We start from the raw sequence: 8,877 nt of genomic DNA, 5'->3' as shown, positions 1-8,877 counted from the left end.
ATAGGCCTCGAGACGTAAGCTAGTATAAGACATGTCCGGGACATGCATCGGCTACAAGATGTGTCAGTGTAAGACCATGTCTGGGACATGGCGTCGATGTCTAACCCATATTTGAGGCTAAATGAGTATCTGATAATGTTCCATATGGTTCAATGGTGAAAGTATGATTTAAAGTTAACTCGGAAAGTATAATCGTGTTGTGAATGGTACAGGTACCTATATGGTATGTATGAAATGTGAGCTCAATATATGCTATATGAGGTGTAATGAATATTGATGAGTAAGTCTTGCTTATGCCACTTGTGTATTATGATACTTGTTGATGAATGGTAAAGATATGTTGTATATTTACTTATGTGCGACTTACTAAGCTTTATGCTTACTCCCTCTCCTTTTCCCAATTTTCTTATAGTGCTGTTTATCTAGCTCAAGGATCAATGGAAGTCAGAGATATTGATCACACTATCAATTGAAGCTTTCGGTATAGTTTGATTTATATATTTGAATATGGCATGTATAGGGTTTAGACTTTGCTATTTTTGTGTCATTGAAAACTGGCCAAATGTGTTGGTTTGGGTAGGGAACCCTTCATTGTGTATTAAGCCTTGAATGATGGCTAATATTCATTTTGATTTATATGCAAAGATGTTATTTTCGTAGATGAGTAAAATGTACAAATGGAGTGTTGTTTATTGTGGCTGATTTGGTTTATTGGGATATTCTTATCTTGATTATGGTTACTACTATGCAGGTTGTGTAAGTAAGGGTGGCAAATAGGCTTGGTAAATAGCCTTATATTGTCAACATGGTAGACACACGGGTGTGTGTCTAGACCGTGTGTGACGCACGGTTTGCCCCATGGGCGTGTGGTCCGGTCGTGTGTCCCCTGCACATAAACATTTCAAGTCAGTATGCATGATAGTAAACACACAGGCAGAGACACGACCATGTGCCTCAGCCGTGTGATGGACACAGCTTAGCACACGGGCGTATGCATTGGCCGTGTGATATTTTGGGGATGTTGACGTCAGAAACATAATGTCCATGTTTTTGCACACGTGCTATGACACGAGCGTGTCACGGCCGTGTGGAGGATACGGGCCAAGCACACAAGCGTGTCCCTATATTACTTAGGCCGTGTGAGTCACATGGGCCATCAACACAACCATGTTGAAATAGCCACACGGATGTATTGCCCCTCTACACGGGCGTGTGCCCTGTTTCAAAGTCAAATTTTCTATACAGGGTTTAAGGACCCAGGTTGATCTTAAATAGTTTTCATTGGTCTATTTGGGGCTCATAGGCCCATAATAAGAAGTTTTATGTAGAAATTGAAAAAATTCTAATTTGGATCAAGTCTTGGTGACTTGGGAAACGTTTGTATGCATGAGATTGAGTTAAGTAATGCCTCGTATTCTGCTCCGGCGTGGGTTACGGGTATGGGGTGTTACACAGAGCCTGTTTGATGCACACGTGGTATCCTATTCTATCTAAAACCTATGCAACCTCTATATCCCAAATGGTACGATACAAATGCTCAATGCGAATATCATGCGAGAATTACTGGGCATTCAATTGAAAACTGCACCGCATTTAAAAAGCTGATCGAGAGGTTCATTAAAATTAGAATTGTAAAGTTTGATGATCCATCAGAAGCAAATGTGGCAGGAAACCTGTTACCTAATCATGCTGACCAAGGGGTAAACGAGATAAATGATGGTAGAAGAAAGAAAACCAATGTGATGTTGCAGAAGTTAAAACCCCACTAAGATGGGTTTGGAAAAAGATGGTAGAAAGGGGATTAATAGTAACGGATTCACATGAAAGATTTGAAGGGATGAGGAACTAGTGTGAGTTCCATTATGGAGATGGGCATGAGATCCAATAATACATTGAGTTCAGGGCCCTAGTGCAAGACATGATGGATAATAAAGAAATGGAATTTTATGAAGATGTTAAAGGCCCAGAACGAGGAAATATATGCGCGTCGGAGGAGAATCGACTATAAAAGTCTAGAAAGTCAACTACTCGGTGGTTATCATTTCACGACCAAGAAGCAATAAAGTCGGAGTACAAATGGCACCGAAGGTCATAATCCAGAAATCTCTAGTCTTTCCCTATAAAGATAGCAAAAGAGTTCCTGAAATTATGACTGCAATGTGATGATCTCGGGAGAGGAGAACTCGGCTGGTGCTTCAAGGGAGGACCAGGATATGGGTTTCTATACGTGTAGGAGGAGGAGCTACGATTCAGAAAATGCAAGAGTGGAGCCCGTAAAAGGAAAAGCCTTGGCGGTTGAACAAAAGAAAGAAAAGGTGGTCAGACTTGAATCGCCTGTTAACGAGCCGGTGAATGAAGAGGGGGCTAAAAAATTCTTGAAATTCTTAAAGCACAGCAAGTACAGCATTGTAGAACAGCTGCATAAACAACCAGCTTGCAAATTAGTGCTAGCTTTACTCTTAAGCGCGGAGGTACATCATAGCGCATTGATGAAAGTATTAAACGAAAATTATGTAGCTAATGATATCTCCGTCAACAAGCTAGACCGTCTGGTTAACAACATAAGCGCCAATAATTCCATTTTCTTTAATGATAATGAAATACCACCCAGAGGCATGGGATCGACTAAGGCTCTGCATATCACCATTTGCTGCAAGGGATATACATTGCTAGGGGTATTAATTGATAATGGATCAGCCCTGAATGTCTTACCCTTATCCACACTGAATAGGTTACCTGTGGATAGCTTTTACATGAAGACATGTCAAAACATAGTGAGGGTATTCGATGGCACCGAAAAGAGAGTAATGGGAAGAATTGAAATGTCCCTTTTGATTAGCCCAAACACGTACGAAGTAGACTTCCTGGTGATGGACATCAAGCCTTCTTACAATTGGTTGTTAGAGAGGACTTGGATTCACTCAGCGGGGGTAGTGCCTTGATCACTGCACCAAAAGTTGAAGTTAGTAACAGAAGGTCGGCTAGTAATGATAAATATAGAAGAAGATATCATTGCAGCTGTAACCAGTGACAAGTCATATATAGAGGCAAACAATGAAACGATCGAATGTTCCTTTCGATCTTTGGAATTTGTGAACGTACCATTCATTACCGAAAGGAACAGGATCCCAATGCCTACGATATCAAAGACTACAAGAATAGGCTTACAACTAACAGTCGGGAAAGGAGCCTTATTGGGGAAAGGACTCGAGAGATATCTCTAAAGAAGGGTAAAGGAACTAATGCTAAAAAACAAACGAGACTGGTTCGGATTAGGATTTAAGCTAGACATGAGACAAAGAAAGAATGAGCTGAAAAAGAAGCAAGAGAGGAGGAGAGAACGTTTGAGCGAAGAGGAGATCAAATGGAAACCAATGATATTCCCTCACATATCCAGAACCTTTGTGTCAAGAAGAATTATTCACCCTGAACGGAGGATACCGAGAAAGGAAACTACGGAAGAAATGTCAGGAAATTTGGACTTCAACACCATATCCAAAGAAGGAACTGGAAAAGAGAATATGTTGGGCATTTGCCCTTATGTACCTAGAAGTGTTCTGAACAACTGGACTGCGGAAGAGATTCTTATAGTTTTTAGAGCTAATTCAGAGTAATGTTCAAAACACACTTATTTCTCTAAGCCTAAGAGTAATAAGAATCCTTTGTGAAATAGGTTTATGTCCAAAATTGTTATTTCAATAAAATGCATCTTTGCTATCATTTTGAGCAAATATTTTTTTATTCTTTCTATTTCATTCATAATCATACTATACATATATTTATTCTTAGATTCTTTTGTTCTTTGGACTTTCTTTCAAATATTTTTTTATTCTTCATTCATGATCATACCATACAAATAATTATTCTTAGATTCTTTTGTTCTTTGGAACTTCCTTCATCCCTATAACAGGTCTCCAGATATCAATGATATGAGGAACACTAGTAATGACTCAGAGTCTCCTTTTAAGCAAGATATTTCTATGGAGGATTCTCAGGATTTTAAAGATGGTCGAGACTGTGACCTATCTCCTAATTTGTTAAGGATGGTAGAACAAGATGAGAAACAAATCCTACCTCACAAAGAGTCAGTGGAAATTTTAAGTTTAGGAGAAGGATAAGAGGTGAAGATAGGAGCTTATATCACCGTAGAGACGAAACAAGGCCTCATTGAGGTACTCCAAGAATTTAAGGATGTCTTCACATGGTCATATCAAGACATGCCCGGGTTAAGTACTGATATTGTGGTACATCGATTCTCCATAAAGGAAGAGTTTAGGCCAGTGCAACAGAAGCTCCGAAGGATGAGACCCAATATTTTGCTAAAAATAAAATAATAGGTCAAGAAGCAATTCGACACTGGGTTCCTAAAAGGGGTTAAATACTCAGAATAGGTAGCCAACATCATCCCCGTCCCTAAAAAAGATGGAAAAGTAAGAATGTGCGTAGATTATAGGGATTTGAATAAAGCTAGCCCGAAAGACAATTTCCCACTACTTCATATCGATACCTTAGTAGACAACATGACAGGTTGCTCACTATTCTTCTTCATGGATGGTTTCTCTGTATACAACTAGATTAAGATGCATCCTGAAGATATGGAGAAGACCACATTTGTAACCGTATGGGGAACATTTTGCTATAAGGTGATGCCATTTGGACTGAAAAATGTAGAAGCAACGTACCAAAGAGCCATGGTAACCCTATTGCATGATATGATGCACAAAAATGCAAAGTTTATGTCGATGATATGATCGAAAAGTCTCGAACTGAGAAGGAAAATGTACAAGTCCTAAGGAAATTATTCTTAAGGTTGAGAAAGTTCCAGCTAAAGTTCAATCCCGGAAAGTGTACCTTCGAGCCCAGGTCCGGAATGCTGCTAGGATTTGTAGTCAATGAAAAAGAGATTGAGGTCGACCTAGAAAAATTCAAGGCTATACAAGAGCTACCTCCACTGCATACTCAAAAATAAGTTCGATGTTTCCTAGGAATACTAAATTACATCGCCCGTTTCATTTCACAGTTAACTGAGAAATGTGACCCTATATTCCGTCTCCTTAAGAAACACAATCATGGTGTATGGGATGAGGAATGCCAAAAGACTTTCGACAAGATCAACATTACTTGTCCAATGCCCTGGTGCAAATGCCACCCAACCCAAATAAGCTACTGATACTGTACTTGACGGTATTTGAGAATTCCATGGGATGCGTGCTTGGCCAAGATGATAAGTCAAGAAGGAAAGAAAGATCGATATACTATCTCAGTAAGAAATTTACTGAATGTGAGGCAAAGTACTTACCGATTGAGAAATTGTGTTGCGCCTTAATTTGGACAACCTGAAGGTTAAGATGGTACATGTTGTATCACACCACTTGGCTCATCTCGAAACTGGACCCTCTGAAGTACATGATGGAGTCGACAACATTGATGGAAGGATGGACTGATGGCAAATTCTTCTTTTCGATTTTGATATAGTCTATGTGAGCCAGAAAGCTGTAAAAGGGAGTGCAATAGCAGATTTTCTAGCCAGTAGAGCTCTGGAAGATTACGAGCCCTTGAACTTTGATTTTCCGAATGAAGATCTGATGTATGTTGCAACCACCGAGGAAGATTCTCAAGAAGACCATCCTTAGAAACTAAACTTTGATGGAGCCTCAAATGCTGCGGGTAATGGAATCCGGGCAGTCTTGATATCCCCAAATAGAGATCATTATCCCTTTACCAGTAAATTGGATTTTGATTGTACGAATAATGATAAACCATAATTTATACATATTTTTATCCCATGCTTAGTGCATTTATGGATGATTTATCCTTAGATTTGGTGAATTTGATGCTTCTAATTCTTTAATTTCATGTTTTATACTTAGTTGAGCATAGGAGAGTAAAAAGAGCGAGAAACGGGCTGAAAAGGGAGAAAATAGACCCACATGGGAAATCAACATGGCCTGGACTTCCTCACACGAGCGTGGCATAAGGTCGTGTCCATTTGGCAAGATCAAAGCACGACTTACACGGTAGACTACACACCGTGCCTATTCAACAGCCTTGACCACGAGCGTGTCCCTGCCGAGCCCAATATAGTCCTATTCAGAAAAGGCCACTTTTGAGGGCTCTTAGGCATTCTATAGCCTATTTAAACACTGGAGGAGGCACTTAGAGGGGACACACGGAGTAGGAGGCAAGGAATTACCGATTGATCCTTCTCAGAAGCCGGATTCATCTTCAAGACTGAAGATCTCCCTTCAATTTCCATTCAGGGGTTTTAGGTTTTCTTTATGTTTTGTTATTTTTATTCTTTTGAGATGTTTTCTTTCTTAGTTATGAACTAAACCCCCTAAATACCTAAGGGGAATGAAACCTCTGACAGATCTTGTTATTATTATCTGAATTGTATGATAAATATTTGACTTGTTCTTAATTATGTGTTCTTAATTCTTGTTTTAATATTCCAGGAAATTGATTCAAGTTAATGCTCTTATTCAGAGGAGGAATAGACCCTGTCTAAGAGTAAATTTGTAGTAATTAAGCGGATTTATTGCACGCCTAGAGATAGGGTGATAAGATTTTGCCAGATTAGGGTGAAAACTAATAAGGGGATCCATAGTTCGAGTTAATGCAACACTAGGGCATTAATTAGAAAGAGATTTCAATTAATCAACCTAGGGTTAGACGTTATTAGTCTCGAGAGAGATAATAATATAACTTATGGATTTTTAGGATCAAGTCAAATGAATAAATCTTCTGATTCAGAGTCAAATAACAAGTGAAGTCTAGGTGAATTTTTCCTTGGGTATTGTCTTAATCAATCGAGTTCTCCCAAAAGCTTTTCCCAATTTTCTCTTTGTGCCCCTTAGTTTAGTTAATTAGTTTAGATAAACAAATCCCTTAATTTTTAGGCCAGATAATAAAAAGAAAGTAATTACTAGTACTCTTGGTTCCTTTGGGTTTGACAATCCGGTCTTGCTAAAGCTATACTACTGTTCGATAGGTACGCTTGCCTTTATCGTGATAATAGTTAGTTTCAAGAACAATTAATTATAAATTTTTAAAACCTGTCGCGAATATCACGTATTAGGTTTCTGGCGCCATTGCCCGGGAACTAAGATATTAGGAACACTTGATTTTTATTACTTTGGCCATTGTACTTTATTTGCAATTTAAATTTTTATTTTCTTTTCTAATTTTTCTTTTATTCATTCCTAGCAGGTTTTTATAATGTATGACTAGAAGAAACCCGTCGAGACAATTACTGTTTGATAGTGAGATCTATAGCACAATTAGAAGAAATCGAAGAGAAATAAGGCGAAACTCATGATACATAGAGAAAGAGAAAGAGGACAATACGTCAACCACAACCGAGGAGATGGCTGAAAACAAGGAAAACCTGCTACCTCCTGCGATTGCTGCTGATCCAGTAAATCAGATTCCTACTCCGTGTACTACGTATGATTATGCTAAACCTTCTTTAACAGGAACTGAATCGAGCATAGTTAGACCTGTGGTTGCTGCAAATAATTTTGAACTGAAACCTAACATCATTCAAATGATCCAACAGTTTGTTCAGTTTGATGGCTTGCAGGATGAGGATCTCAACACTCACTTGGCGAATTTCTTAAAGTTTTGCGACACGTTTAAAATCAACTGCATTTCTGATGATGCCATTCGCCTTCGGTTATTCCCCTTTTCGTTGAGGAATAAGGCTAAACAATGGTTGAACTCGTTACCACGAGGTTCAATCACTATTTAGGAACAAATGACCGAAAAGTTTTTATTAAAATATTTCCCCCCGGTTAAAACGGCTAAATTACGTAATGATATCTCTTCTTTTGTGCAGATGGATTTAGAAACACTCTACGATGCATGGGAAAGATACAAGGACCTTTTGCAAAGATGCCCTCACCATGGGTTACCACTCTGGCTACAGGTTCAAACGTTTCACAATGGCCTGAATCCTTCGATCAAACAGATGATTGACGCAGCTGCTTGTGGAACTATCAATAATAAGACACCTAAGGATGCTTATGAATTTATAGAAGAGATGTCACTGAATAATTATCAGTGGCAAGTCATGATGACAAAGCTAACGAAAATAGTCGGCATTTTTAACGTCGGTTTGATCACCATGCTCTCTAATCAGGTAGAACTTTTGAATAGAAAAATTAACGGTTTTCTTGGTTCTTCATAGGTTCACCCAGTAATGCAGTGCGAAACAAATGGATGTGGATGAAGCAATTCAGAATATCCACCCTATGGCCACAACATGGAGAATGAGCAGTTAAATTACATAGGTAATAATCCTCGATCTCAAAATAATCTTTATAGTAATACTTACAATGCAGGATGGAGGAACCACCCAAATTTCTCATGGGGAGGCCAAGGGAATCAGAGACCACCATCACCTTCAGGCTTCTAATAACAACCTTACCAGCAAGAGAAAAAGCCGAACCTTAAGGAAATGCTAACAAAATTCATCTCGGTGTACCAAAAATGATTGATGCGAGCTTATGATAAAAAGGTTCGTCCTAGAGAATTCCATGAAGGGGACTTGGTATTGAAAAAGATCCTTCCAATACAAAAGGATTTCATAGGGAAATAGATGTCAAATTGGGAAAGACCTTATGTGGCAAAGAAGGCCTTTTCTGGAGGAGTGCTAATTTTAACCGAGATGGATGGTAAAAACTTGCTCAATCCTGTAAATTCAGATTCAGTCAATAAGTACTTCACCTAAAAAAGAGGGAGAGGCCGATGCGAAAACCCGCAAAAGGCGCTTTGAGACCTTCTGCAAAAAAAAAAAGAGGGAGAGGCCAATGCGAAAACCCGTAATGGGCGCCATGAGACCAAAAGGGTTTTGAGTTGAAAACCCGAAAAAGGGCG

The 8,877-nt window shown here is 39.0% G+C and overlaps 1 non-coding gene across 1 annotated transcript; it reads right to left on the bottom strand.

The window, feature by feature from the left end:
* Nucleotides 1-7,804: 7,804 nt before the first annotated feature.
* Nucleotides 7,805-7,911, bottom strand: LOC121205799 (small nucleolar RNA R71). The gene has a single exon (XR_005900873.1). It is a non-coding gene; the product is annotated as a small nucleolar RNA R71 (small nucleolar RNA).
* Between the last annotated feature and the right edge of the window lie 966 nt (nucleotides 7,912-8,877).

This window comes from Gossypium hirsutum, chromosome A08, assembly GCF_007990345.1.
Source record: "Gossypium hirsutum isolate 1008001.06 chromosome A08, Gossypium_hirsutum_v2.1, whole genome shotgun sequence".
NCBI classification, from domain to species: Eukaryota; Viridiplantae; Streptophyta; class Magnoliopsida; order Malvales; family Malvaceae; genus Gossypium; species Gossypium hirsutum.
Note: the sequence above shows the minus strand (reverse complement) of the source record. Positions and strands in the feature narration are given on the sequence as shown.